Source organism: Panulirus ornatus, chromosome 20, assembly GCF_036320965.1.
Source record: "Panulirus ornatus isolate Po-2019 chromosome 20, ASM3632096v1, whole genome shotgun sequence".
Classification (NCBI taxonomy): domain Eukaryota; kingdom Metazoa; phylum Arthropoda; class Malacostraca; order Decapoda; family Palinuridae; genus Panulirus; species Panulirus ornatus.
The window spans coordinates 48,266,030-48,281,234 of record NC_092243.1 but is presented as its reverse complement, the minus strand read 5'-3'; the positions used below and the strand labels follow the sequence as shown (position 1 = coordinate 48,281,234).

General features: G+C 42.9%; 1 protein-coding gene across 11 annotated transcripts in view; it reads right to left on the bottom strand.

Moving 5' to 3' along the window:
* Window positions 1–15,205, bottom strand: part of LOC139755988 (uncharacterized) — a 540,334-nt gene that overhangs the window by 389,601 nt on the left and 135,528 nt on the right. The gene's annotated exons all lie outside the window — the stretch shown is intronic.

Here is a 15,205-nt window from a genome sequence, read left to right as displayed (position 1 = left end):
ACTATATGGAGGAGGGTGATCATACATTGGCAACCACACAGTGTTCATCGGTGGCCCGGGTCAACAGCAAGTGGCTGACAGCCACCTACTGACTCCTCATCACATCCCTCCAGAGAGAGAGAGAGAGAGAGAGAGAGGCCACATATGGGCTTTCTTCTAATATTGTTTAACAAGAAAGGAACAAAGTATCATATTGTAGGAATAATATAAGAAATTAGTACATAAAATAACCCGTAGCATGTATCATGAGTATAGCTGTAGGGTAATTATAGAAGTCAAATTGTATGGGACATGTCATCATAGCAGTTTCCATGTAGGATTACTCCATGTGCAAAAGTTTATTATTTACGGTGCTTGATTAAGTACAGACAGTAATAAGGTCACCTCACAAATGTATCGAGTGTGGAAGTGAAAAAGTGAAGTGGGAAACTGACAAAGTGACACAGCCAAGTAATTAACCAGGGAAACTGAAATGATCTCCTTGGCAACCCAAGATTTCAAGTCATATTATACAGACGAGATGCAGTTGTGACAGGTCAATTCAGTACTGTCTATGCCATTTGAGAGAGAGAGGTACCCAGCTCAGGGGATCAGTTCAACAGCCTATATCACTGAAGACGTTACCCAGCTCAAGGGGCAGTTCAGCACCCTACGTGTTACCCAGCCTAGGGAGCATAGCATTGAACATCCACTAAGAAATCCTGGTAAGCTAACACACTGATCTTTACGCTAACACCTCGATTTGTTACAAAAGGTGTCTTTATACAGTGTGTATGGCTCCCCCGCTGTGAGGGTAAGGAGCCAATAATGTGTCTACAAGAGACAATGACAAATTTGATTCCAACTGGGCTGCACGATGGGTGTGGAAAGCAGCTGGTGTGTCCTGTGCAGCATGTGTGAAGATTAAGGATGTGCTTCTGGCATGACTGACAACGGTGTTGTATGAAATGCGAGCATGGATGGACTGACCTGATGTGGAGGACGTGGGGCCATTGCTTGGCAAGACACACTCACGCACAAAGACCTGACTGCCGTCTAGCTACTAAAAATCCTACTAAGACCATGTGTTACACAATCAAGTGAACTTTCAGCACCAGAGGACAAGAATTAGGATGTTATTTACTATTAGCATTTGTGTTAGGATGCATGCCACATCATTTTTGATACTGTGAGTAGTTAGATATGGTCTTAGTAGGATGGAGTCCATGGACTCATGTATAATGATTATGTTAGTAGTGTTGCAACCAGTTAAATATTAAGATTTCAATCACTGCATGCTTATGCATATTTAATTGTCAGGTTATGAGTACCTATGTCATTCTGTTTCGGTATTAAATGTAAGAGATTATTGGCTTTTCCTTAGCCTACAAGAAAGTGAGTAGTCCAAGTATGCTTGGCAGTCCATTGGCCTAGTTGGGTCATTAATGTCTGAATTAAGGGGTTTTACTTAAATTATGGCTATAGACCCCCAGGGTAATCACACATGAACATCATCTATCAAATAATAATCTCTAGTAAGTGCTAATAGATATAATAATGCAACGACAGTATTCTTGTATTCTATCTATTACCCTGTATCGTATTCTCCAGTATTATTGTATTATTTTTCTCTTTTTTCAAAAGCTGAGAGTAAATGTGAATAAGAGTAAGGTAATTAGGTTCAGTGGGGTTGAGGGACAAGTTAATTGGAAGGTAAGTTTGAATTGAGAAAAACTGGAGGAAATGAAGTGTCTTAGATATCTGGGAGTGGATTTAGCAGCAGATGGAACCATGGAAGCGGAAGTGAGTCACAGGGTGGGAGAGGGGGTGAAGGTTCTGAGAACGTTGAAGAATATGTGGAAGGCGAGAACATTATCTCGGAGAGCAAAAATGGGTATGTTTGAAGTAATAGTGGTTCTAACAATGCTATATGGTTGTGAGGCATGGGCTATAGATAGGGTTGTGCAGAGGAGGGTGGGTGTGTTGGAAATGAGATGTTTGAGGACAATATGTGGTGTGAGGTGGTTTGATCTAGCAAGTAATGTAAGGGTGAGAGAGATGTGTGGTAATTAAAAGAGTGTGGCTGAGAGAGTAGAAGAGGGTGTATTGAAATGGTTTGGTCACATGAAGAAAATGAGTGAGGAAAGATTGACCAAGAGGATATATGTGTCAGAGGTGGAGGGAATGAGGAATAGTGGGAGACCAAGCTGGAGGTGGAAAGATGGAGTGAAAAAGATTTTAACTGATCGGGACCTGAACATGCAGGAGGGTGACAGGTATGCAAGGAATAGAGTGAATTGAAACAATGTGGTATACTGGGGTCGACGTGCTGTTAATGGGTTGAACCAGGGCGTGAGAAGCGTCTGGGGTAAATCATGGAAAGTTCTGTGGGGCCTGGATGTGGATAAGGAGCTGTGGTTTCGATGCATTATACATGACAGCTAGAGACTGAATGTGAACGAATGTGGCCTTTGTTGTCTTTCCTAGCGCTACCTCGCACACACGTGGGGGGAGGGGGTTGTTATTTCATGTGTACATGTAGGAAGAGAGAAAGCGATTGGTTCTCAGTGAATGTAGGTTTGCGGCAGGGGTGTGTGATGTCTCCATGGTTGTTTAATTTGTTTATGGATGGGGTTGTTAGGGAGGTGAATGCAAGAGTTTTGGAAATAGGGGCAAGTATGAAGTCTGTTGTGGATGAGAGAGCTTGGGAAGTGAGTCAGTTGTTGTTCGCTGATGATACAGCACTGGTGGCTGATTTATGTGAGAAACTGCAGAAGCTGGTGACTGAGTTTGGTAAAGTGTGTGAAAGAAGAAAGTTAAGAGTAAATGTGAATAAGAGCAAGGTTATTAGGTACAGTAGGGTTGAGGGTCAAGTCAATTGGGAGGTAAGTTTGAATGGAGAAAAACTGGAGGAAGTAAAGTGTTTTAGATATCTGGTAGTGGATCTGGCAGCGGATGGAACCATGGAAGCGGAAGTGAATCATAGGGTGGGGGAGGGGGCGAAAATCCCGGGAGCCTTGAAGAATGTGTGGAAGTCAAGAACATTATCTCGGAAAGCAAAAATGGGTATGTTTGAAGGAATAGTGGTTCCAACAATGTTGTATGGTTGCAAGGCGTGGGCTATGGATAGAGTTGTGCGCAGGAGGGTGGATGTGCTGGAAATGAGATGTTTGAGGACAATGTGTGGTGTGAGGTGGTTTGATCGAGTAAGTAATGTAAGGGTAAGAGAGATGTGTGGAAATAAAAAGAGCATGGTTGAGAGAGCAGAAGAGGGTGTTTTGAAATGGTTTGGGCACATGAAGAGAATGAATGACGAAAGATTGACCAAGAGGATATATGTGTCGGAGGTGGAGGGAAAGAGGAGAAGTGGGAGACCAAATTGGAGGTGGAAAGATGGAGTGGAAAAAATTTTGAGTGATCGGGGCCTGAACATGCAGGAGGGTGAAAGGTGGGCAAGGAATAGAGTGAATTGGATCGATGTGGTATACCAGGGTTGACGTGCTGTCAGTGGATTGAATCAGGGCATGTGAAGCGTCTGGGGTAAACCATGGAAAGTTGTGTGGGGCCTGGATGTGGAAAGGGAGCTGTGGTTTCGGGCATTATTGCATGACAGCTAGAGACTGAGTGTGAACGAATGGGGCCTTTGTTGTCTTTTCCTAGCGCTATCTCGCACACATGAGGGGGGAGGGGGATGGTATTCCATGTGTGGCGAGGTGGCGATGGGAATGAATAAAGGCAGACAGTGTGAATTGTGTGCATGGGTATATATATGTATGTGTCTGTGTGTGTATATATATGTGTACACTGAGATGTATAGATATGTATATTTGCGTGTGTGGACGTGTATGTATATACATGTGTATGGGGGTGGGTTGGGCCATTTCTTTCGTCTGTTTCCTTGCACTACCTCGCAAACACGGGAGACAGCGACAAAGCAAAATAAATAAATAAATATATATATATATATATATATATATATATATATATATATATATATATATATATATATTTTTTTTTTTTTTTTCTGTCGCTGTCTCCCGAGTTTGCGAGGTAGCGCAAGGAAACAGACGAAAGAAATGGCCCAACCCACCCCCATACACATGTATATACATACGTCCACACACGCAAATATATATACCTACACAGCTTTCCATGGTTTACCCCAGACGCTTCACATGCCCTGATTCAATCCACTGACAGCACGTCAACCCCGGTATACCATATCGATCCAATTACTCTATTCCTTGCCCGCCTTTCACCCTCCTGCATGTTCAGGCCCCGATCACACAAAATCTTTTTCACTCCATCTTTCCACCTCCAATTAGGTCTCCCACCTCTCCTCGTTCCCTCCACCTCCGACACATATATCCTCTTGGTCAATCTTTCCTCACTCGTTCTCTCCATGTGCCCAAACCATTTCAAAACATCCTCTTCTGCTCTCTCAACCACGCTCTTTTTATTTCCACACATCTCTCTTACCCTTACGTTACTTACTCAATCAAACCACCTCACACCACACATTGTCCTCAAACATCTCATTTCCAGCACATCCATCTTCCTGCGCACAACTCTATCCATAGCCCACACCTTGCAACCATACAACATTGTTGGAACCACTATTCCTTCAAACATACCCATTTTTGCTTTCCGAGATAATGTTCTCGACTTCCACACATTCTTCACGGCTCCCAGGATTTTCGCCCCCTCCCCACCCTATGATTCACTTCCGCTTCCATGGTTCCATCCGCTGCCAGATCCACTCCCAGATATCTAAAACACTTTACTTCCTCCAGTTTTTCTCCATTCAAACTTACCTCCCAATTGACTTCACCCTCAACCCTACTGTACCTAATAACCTTGCTCTTATTCACATTCATATATATATATATATATATATATACAAGTAGATATATATATATTCCAGGTCCCACAGACCTTTCCAGGTTTACTGCAGATGTTTCACATGCCCTGGTTCAATCCACTGACAGCACATTGACCCCGGTATACCACATCGTTCCAATTCACTCTGTTCTTGCACACTTTTCACCCTCCTCTATGTTTAGGCCCCGACTGCTCAAAATCTTTTTCACTCCATCCATCCATCTCCAATTTGGTCTCCCGCTTCTCTTTCTTCCCTCCACCTCGGGCACACATACTTTCTGTCAATCTTTCCTCACTCATTCTCTCCATATGTCCAAACCATTTCAACACACCCTCTTCTGCTCTCTCCACCACACTCTTTATAACCACACATCTCTCATACCCTTTCATTACTTAATCAAACCACCTCAAACCACATACTGTCCTCAAACATTTCATTTCCAACACATCCACCCTCCTACACACAACCCTATCTATAGCACATGCCTCGTAACCGCATAACATTGTTGGAACCAATATTCCCTCAAACATACCCAGTTTTGCTCTCCAAGATAACATTCTTGCCTTCCACACATCCTTCAACACTCCTAGAACCCTCGTCCCCTTCCCCACCCTGTGACTCACTTCTGCTTCCATAGTTCCATTTGCTGCTAAATTCACTCCCAGATAACTAAAACACTTTGCTTCCTCCAGTTATTCTCCATTCAAACTTACCTCCCAATTAACTTGTCCCTAAACCCTACTGAGCCTAATAACCTTACTAATATTCACATTTACTCTCAACTTTCTTTGTTCACACACTTTACCAAACTCAGTCACCAACTTCTGCACTTTCTCATCCGAATGAGTCACCAGCGCTGTATCATCAGCGAACAACAACTGACACTTCCCAAGCCCTCTCATCCAAAACAGACTGCATTCTTGCTCCATTCTCCAAAACTCTTGCATTCACCTCCCTAACCATCCATCCATAAACAAATTAAACACTCGTGGAGACATCACACATCCCAGCCGCAAACTGACAATCACTGGGTACCAATCACTTTCCTCTCTTCCTACTCATACAAATGCCTTACATCCTTGGTAAAAACTTTTCACTGCAACTTACCCATCTTACCATATACTCTTAATACCTTCCACAAAGCACCTCCATCAACCCTATCATATGCCTTCTCTACATCCATAAATGCTACATATAAATCCCTCTGTTACTCTAAGTATTTCTCACATACATTCTCTACCACTTCTGAAACCATACAGCTCTTTCCCAGTCTGATGTTCTGTACATACCTCTGCCCTCTCAATCAATACCATCCCATATAATTTCCCAGGAATACTCAACAAACTTATGCTTCTGTAATTTGAACACTCATCTTTATCCCCTTTGCCTTTGCACAATGGCACTATGCATGCATTCTGCCAATTCTCAGGCACTTCACCATGATCCATATTCTGCACTCAGTCTCTCCTGGTACTTCCTCACACAAGATTCCTTTCCAAGCTCACTTTTTCTCACCACTCTTTTCTCCCCAGCATTCTCTCTTCTTTTCTGAAAACCTCTACAAATCTTCACCTTTGCCTCCATAAGATAATGATCAGACATCACTCCAGCTGCCCCTCTCAGCAAATTAACATCCAAAAGTTTCTCTTTTACAAGCCTATCAATTAATATGTAATCAAATAATGCTCTCTGGCCATCTCTTCTACTCATATACATATACTTATGTATGTCTCTTTTTAAACCAGGTATTCCCAATCACTAGTCCTTTTTCAGGACAAAAATCCACAAGATCTTCACCATTTCCATTTACAACACTGAACACCCCATGTACACCAATTATACCCTCAACTATCACATTACCCACTTTGCATTCAAATCACCCATCACTATAACCTGGTCTTGTGCATCAAAGCTGCGAACACACTCACTCAGCTGCTCCCAAAACACTTACCTCTCATGATCTTTTTTTCTCATGCCCAGGTGCATATGCACCAATAATCACCCATCTCTCTCCATCCAGTTTCAGTTTTACCGATACTCTCTTAATCTCTATTACATACTCCCACAACTCCTCTCATCAACCCCTGGCCTTACTCCCAAGACATTCCCAAACCACTCTTCAACTTTACCCGTGAGATTCATTTCACTCAGAGCCAAAACATCTAGGTTCCTTTTCTCACACATACTAGCTACTTCTCCTTTCTTCTCATCTTGGTTACATCCACACACATTTAGACACCCCAATCTGAGCCTTCAAGGAGGATGAGCACTTCCAGCATGACTCCTTCTTCTGTTTCCCCTTTGTTGCTGTCTCCCGCATTAGCGAGGTAGCACAAGGAAACAGACAAAAGAATGGCCTAACCCACCCACATACACATGTATATGCATAAACACCCAAACATGCACATACATGTATACAATTCAACGTATACATACATATACATATATACACATGTAATATTCATACACGCTGCCTTCATACATTCCCGCTGCCACCCCGCCACACATGAAATGGCACCCCCTTCCACCCACACAGCAAAGGCCACAGTCATTCACACTCAGTCTCTAGCTGTCATGTGCAATGCACTGAAACCACAGCTCCCTTTCCACATCCAGGCCCCACAAAACTTTCCATGGTTTACCCCAGACACTTCACATGCCCTGCTTCAATCCAGTGACAACACGTCAACCCTGGAATATCACAATTCACTCTGTTCCTTGCTTGCCTTTCACCCCCCTTGTATGTTCAGGTCCCATTCGCTCAAAATCTTTTTCACTCCATCCTTCTACCTCCAATCTGGTTTCCCACTTCTCGTTCCTCCCACCTATGACACATATATCCTCTTTGTCAATCTTTCCTCACTCATTCTCTCCATGTGACCAAACCATTTCAATACACCCTTTTCTGCTCTCTCAACCACATTCTTTTTATTACCACACATCTCTCTTACCCTTTCATTACTTACTCGATGAAACCACCTCACACCACAAATTGTCCTCAAACATCTCATTTCCAACATATCCACCCTCCTCCTCTGGTTTACCCTAGATGCTTCACATGCAAGGCATGGGCTATAGATAGAGTTGTGCGGAAGAGGGTGGATGTGTCAGAGGTGTCAGAGGTGGAAGGATGGAGTGAAAAAGATTTCCTTCTGATCATACTAGGATTAAAACTAGAGATCAAAAGAAATGGACATTTGTAAAGCAGAAACAAGTGCATGAAGTTTAGGAAATTGATAATCATCTCTCTCACAGAAAGATGCTTGCAGGCATTTATGCGTAATTTGAGTGAAACAATAAGCTTACTTCTAAAATATATGGACTTATTAGCCAGTCTACATTCTATACTGAACTCCATAAAGTCTATCCTCCCAACTTTGAGAAGGTTATTCATTATAATACTTAGAACCGGATTTAATCTGCACGTTGTAAATCTGTTGTTGCATCTTCATTGGGATTATCATCACTAAAGGTTTGATTTCATGTTAAGTGCAAGCACATACTCCATGCATTTGGCAGAAGGCAACTTAAAGAGAAGAAAGCGAGGGGCTGGAAATCCTCCCCTCCTGTTTTTAGCTTTCTACAAGAAGGAACATAGGAGGGGGGCCAAGTGAGGATATTTCCTCAAAAGCTCAGTCCTCTGTTCTTAACGCTAACGCGGGAAGTAGTGAATAGTATATATATATATATATATATATATATATATATATATGGAACCATGGAAGCGGAAGTGAATCATAGGGTGGGGGAGGGGGCAAAAATCCTGGGAGCCTTGAAGAATGTGTGGAAGTCAAGAACATTATCTCGGAAAGCAAAAATGGGTATGTTTGAAGGGATAGTGGTTCCAACAATGATGTACGGTTGCGAGGCGTGGGCTATGGATAGAGTTGTGCGCAGGAGGGTGGATGTGCTGGAAATGAGATGTTTGAGGAAAATGTGTGGTGTGAGGTGGTTTGATCGAGTAAGTAATGTAAGGGTAAGAGAGAAGTGTGGAAATAAAAAGAGCGTGGTTGTGAGAGCAGAAGAGGGTGTTTTGAAATGGTTTGGGCACATGGAGAGAATGAGTGAGGAAAGATTGACCAAGAGGATATATGAGTCGGAGGTGGAGGGAACGAGGAGAAGTGGGAGACCAAATTGGAGGTGGAAAGATGGAGTGAAAAAGATTTTGAGTGATTGGGGCATGAACATGCAGGAGGGTGAAAGGCGGGCAAGGAATAGAGTGAATTGGATCGATGTGGTATACCGGGGTTGACGTGCTGTCAGTGGATTGAATCAGGGCATGTGAAGCGTCTGGGGTAAACCATGGAAAGCTGTGTGGGGCCTGGATGTGGAAAGGGAGCTGTGGTTTCGCGCATTATTGCATGACAGCTAGAGACTGAGTGTGAACGAATGAGGCCTTTGTTGTCTTTTCCTAGCGCTACCCCGCACACATGAGGGCGGAGGGGGATGGTATTCCATGTGTGGCGAGGTGGCGATGGGAATGAATAAAGGCAGACAGTGTAAATTGTGTGCATGGGTATATATGTATGTGTCTGTGTGTGTATATATATGTGTACATTGAGATGTATAGGTATGTATATTTGCGTGTGTGGACGTGTTTGTATATACATGTGTATGGGGGTGGGTTTGGCCATTTCTTTCGTCTGTTTCCTTGCGCTACCTCGCAAACGCGGGAGACAGCTACAAAGCAAAATAAATAAATAAATAAAGATATATATATATATATATATATATATATATATATATATATATATATATATATATATATATATATATATATATATATTTTTTTTTTTTTTATATACTTTGTCGCTGTCTCCCGCGTTTGCGAGGTAGCGGAAGGAAACAGACGAAAGAAATGGCCCAACCCCCCCCATACACATGTACATACACATGTCCACACACGCAAATATACATACCTACACAGCTTTCCATGGTCCACCCCAGACGCCTCACATGCCTTGATTCACTCCACTGACAGCACGTCAACCCCTGTATACCACATCGCTCCAATTCACTCTATTCCTTGCCCTCCTTACACCCTCCTGCATGTTCAGGCCCCTGATCACACAAAATCTTTTTCACTCCATCTTTCCACCTCCAATTTGGTCTCCCTCTTCTCCTCGTTCCCTCCACCTCCGACACATATATCCTCTTGGTCAATCTTTCCTCACTCATTCTCTCCATGTGCCCAAACCATTTCAAAACACCCTCTTCTGCTCTCTCAACCACGCTCTTTTTATTTCCACACATCTCTCTTACCCTTACGTTACTTACTCGATCAAACCACCTCACACCACACATTGTCCTCAAACATCTCATTTCCAGCACATCCATCCTCCTGCGCACAACTCTATCCATAGCCCACGCCTCACAACCATACAACATTGTTGGAACCACTATTCCTTCAAACATACCCATTTTTGCTTTCCGAGATAATGTTCTCGACTTCCACACATTTTTCAAGGCTCCCAAAATTTTCGCCCCCTCCCCCACCCTATGATCCACTTCCGCTTCCATGGTTCCATCCGCTGACAGATCCACTCCCAGATATCTAAAACACTTCACTTCCTCCAGTTTTTCTCCATTCAAACTTACCTCCCAATTGACTTGACCCTCAACCCTTCTGTACCTAATAACCTTGCTCTTATTCACATTTACTCTTAACTTTCTTCTTCCACACACTTTACCAAACTCAGTCACCAGCTTCTGCAGTTTCTCACATGAATCAGCCACCAGCGCTGTATCATCAGCGAACAACAACTGACTCACTTTTTTCTTTCAAACTATTCGCCATTTCCCGCATTAGCGAGGTAGCGTTAAGAACAGAGGACTGGGCCTTTGAGGGAATACCCTCGCCTGGCCCAATTCTCTATTCCTTCTTTTGAAAAAAAAAAGAAAAAAAAAAAAACGAGAGGGGAGGATTTCCAGCCCCCCGCTCCCTCCCCTTTTAGTCGCCTTCTATGACACGCAGGGAATACGTGGGAAGTATTCTTAATCCCCTATCCCCAGGGATAATATATATATATATATATATATATATATATATATATATATATATATATATATATATATATATATATATTATCTCTGGGGATAGGGGAGAAAGAATACTTCCCATGTACTCCCAGCATGTTGAAAAAGGCAACTAAATGGGGAGGGGCTGGGAAACTGGAAATCCTCCCCTCTAGTTTTTACTTTCCCAAAAGAAGGAATAGAGAAGGGGGCCATGTGAAGATTTTCCCTTTTAGGCTCAGTCCTCTGTTCTCAATGCTACCTCGCTGACAAGGGAAATGGCGAATATGTATAAAAAGAAAATATATTTTTATTCTATTTAGTTATTTATTATACTTTGTGGCTGTCTCCCGTGTTAGTGAGGTAGCGCAAGGAAACAGATGAAAGAATGGCCCAACCCACCCACATACACATGTATACACATACACATCCACACATGCATATATACATACCTATACATTTCAACGTATACACATATATATATATATACATACAAAGACATATACATATATACACATGAACATGATTCATACTTGCTGCCTTTATCCATTCCTGTCACCACCCCAACACATAAAATAACAACCCACCCCCCCCCGCATGCTTGCGAGGTAGTGCTAGGAAAATACAACAAAGGCCACATTCGTTCACACTCAGTCTCTAACTGTCATGTATAATGCACTGAAACCACAGCTCCCTTTTCACATCCAGGCCCCACAGAACTTTCCATGGTTTACCCAAGATGCTCCACATGCCCTACTTCAATGCACTGACAGCATGTCGACCCCAGGTAAACCACATTGTTCCAATTCACTCTATTCCTTGCACGCCTTTCACCCTACTGCATGTTCAGGCCCCGATCACTCAGAATCTTTTGCACTTCATCCTTCCACCTCCAATTTGGTCTCCCACTTCTCATTCCCTCCACCTTTGACACATACATCCTCTTTGTCAATCTTTCCTCACTCATTCTCTCCATGTGACCAAACCATTTCAATACACCCTCCTCTACTCTCTCAGCCATACTCTTTTTATTACCACACATCTCTCTTACCCTATTATTACTTACTCGATAAAATCACCTCACACCACATTTGTCCTCAAACATCTCATTTCCAACACATCCACCCTCCTCCACACAACCACATAACATTGTTGGAACCACCATTCCTTCAAACATACCCATTTTTGCTTTCCGAGATAATGTTCTCGCCTTCCATACATTTTTCAACGCTCCCAGAACTTTCGCCCCCTCCCTCACCCTGTGACTCACTTCCGCTTCCATGGTTCCATCCGCTGCCAAATCCACTCCCAGATATCTAAAACACTTCACTTTCTCCAGTTTTCCTCCATTCAAACTTACCTCCCAATTGACTTGTCCCTCAACCCTACTGTACCTAATAACCTTACTCTTATTCACAGTTACTCTCTGCTTTCTTCTTTCACACACTTTACCAAAATCAGTCACCAGCTTCTGCATTTTCTCACCCGAATCAGCCACCAGCGCAGTATCATCAGCGAACAACAACTTACTTCCCAAGCTCTCTCATCCACAACAGTCTGCATACTTGCCCTCTCTCCAAAACTCTTGCATTCACCTCCCTAACAACCCCATCCATAAACAAATTAAACAACCATGGAGACATCACACACCCCTGCCAAAAACCAACATTCACTAAAAACCAATCACTTTCCTCTCTTCCTACGCGTACACATGCTTTACATCCTTGATAAAAACTTTTCACTGCTTCTAAAAACTTGCCTCCCACACCAAATATTCTCAATACCTTCCATAGAGCATCTCTGTCAACTCTATCATATGCCTTCTCCAGATCCATAAATGCTACATACAAATCCATTTGCTTTTCTAAATATTTCTCACATACATTCCTCAAAGCAAACACCTGACCCACACATCCTCTACCACTTCTGAAACCATGCTGCTCTTCCCCAATCTGATGCTCCGTACATGCTTTCTCATTCTCAATCAATACCCTCCCATATCATTTCCCAGGAATACTCAACAAACTTATACCTCTGCAATTTGAGCACTAACCTTTATCCCCTATGCCTTTGTACAATGGCACTATGCAAGCATTCCGCCAATCCTCAGGCACCTCACCATGAGTCATACAAACATTAAATAACCTTACCAACCAGTCAACAACACAGTCACAGTGGAATTTATTAAAAAAGGGGGTGACTGTATTATTGACTGGTTGGTAAGGTTATTTAATGTATGTATGACTCATGGTGAGGTGCCTGAGGATTGGCGGAATGTGTGCATAGTGCCATTGTACAAAGGCAAAGGGGATAAGAGTGAGTGCTCTACAGAGGTATAAGTTTGTTGAGTATTCCTGGCAAATTATATGGGAGGGTATTGATTGAGAGGGTGAAGGCATGTACAGAGCATCAGATTGGGGAAGAGCAGTGTGGTTTCAGAGGTGGTAGAGGATGTGTGGACCAGGGGTTTGCTTTGAAGAATGTATGTGAGAAATACTTAGAAAAGCAAATGGATTTGTATGTAGCATTTATGGATCTGGAGAAGGCTTATGATAGAGTTGATAGAGATGCTCTGTGGAAGGTATTAAGAATATATGGTGTGGGAGGCAAGTTGTTAGAAGCAGTGAAAAGTTTTTATTGAGGATGTAAGGCATGTGTACGTGTAGGAAGAGAGGAAAGTGATTAGTTCTCAGTGAATGTAGGTTTGCGGCAGGGGTGTGTGATGTCTCCATGGTTGTTTAATTTGTTTATGGACGGGGTTGTTAGGGAGGTAAATGCAAGAGTTTTGGAAAGAGGGGCAAGTATGAAGTCTGTTAGGGATGAGAGAGCTTGGGAAGTGAGTCAGTTGTTGTTCGCTGATGATACAGCGCTGGTGGCTGATTCATGTGAGAAACTGCAGAAGCTGGTGACTGAGTTTGGTAAAGTGTGTGAAAGAAGAAAGCAGAGAGTAACTGTGAATAAGAGTAAGGTTATTAGGTACAGTAGGGTTGAGGGACAAGTCAATTGGGAGGTAAGTTTGAATGGAGGAAAACTGGAGAAAGTGAAGTGTTTTAGATATCTGGGAGTGGATTTGGCAGCGGATGGAACCATGGAAGCGGAAGTGGATCATAGGGTGGGGGAGGGGGCGAAAATCCTGGGAGCCTTGAAGAATGTGTGGAAGTCGAGAACATTGTCTTGGAAAGCAAAAATGGGTATGTTTGAAGGAATAGTGGTTCCAACAATGTTGTATGGTTGCAAGGCGTGGGCTATGGATAGAGTTGTGCGCAGGAGGATGGATGTGCTGGAAATGAGATGTTTGAGGACAATGTGTGGTGTGAGGTGGTTTGATTGAGTAAGTAACGTAAGGGTAAGAGAGATGTGTGGAAATAAAAAGAGCGTGGTTGAGAGAGCAGAAGAGGGTGTTTTGAAATGGTTTGGGCACATGGAGAGAATGAGTGAGGAAAGATTGACCAAGAGGATATATGTGTTGGAGGTGGAGGGAACGAGGAGAAGTGGGAGACCAAATTGGAGGTGGAAAGATGGAGTGAAAAAGATTTTGTGTGATCGGGGCCTGAACATGCAGGAGGGTGAAAGGAGGGCAAGGAATAGAGTGAATTGGATCGATGTGGTATACCGGGGTCGAAGTGCTGTCAGTGGATTGAATCAGGGCATGTGAAGTGTCTGGGGTAAACCATGGAAAGCTGTGTAGGTATGTATATTTGCATGTGTGGACATATGTATATACATGTGTATGGGGGTGGGTTGGGCCATATCTTTCGTCTGTTTCCTTGCGCTACCTCGCAAACGCGGGAGACAAAAAAAAAAAAAAAAAAAAAAAAAAAAAAAACTCTGCAATACCATCCAAACCTGCCGGCTTGCCAGCTTTCATCTTCCGCAAAGCTTTCACTACCTCTTCTCTGTTTACCAAACCACTCTCCCTGACCCTCTCACTTTGCACACCACCTCGACCAAAACACCCTTTATCTGCCACTCTATCATCTAACACATTCAACAAACCTTCAAAATACTCACTCCATCTCCTTACATCACCACTACTTGTTATTGCCTCCCCATTAGCCCCCTTCACCGCTGTTCCCCTTTGTTCTCTTGTTTTACGCACTTTAATTACCTCCTTCCAAAACATCTTTCTATTCTCCCTAAAATTAAATGATATCCTCTTACCCCAACTCTCATTTGCCCTCTTTTTAACCTCTTGCACCTTTCTCTTGACCTCCTCCAGCTTTCTTTTATACATCTCCAAGTCATTTGCACTATTTCCCTGCAAAACACATCTAATCTACCCACCTCCCATGCTTCTCATGCCAGAAGCATCTTTTGCACAAGCCATCA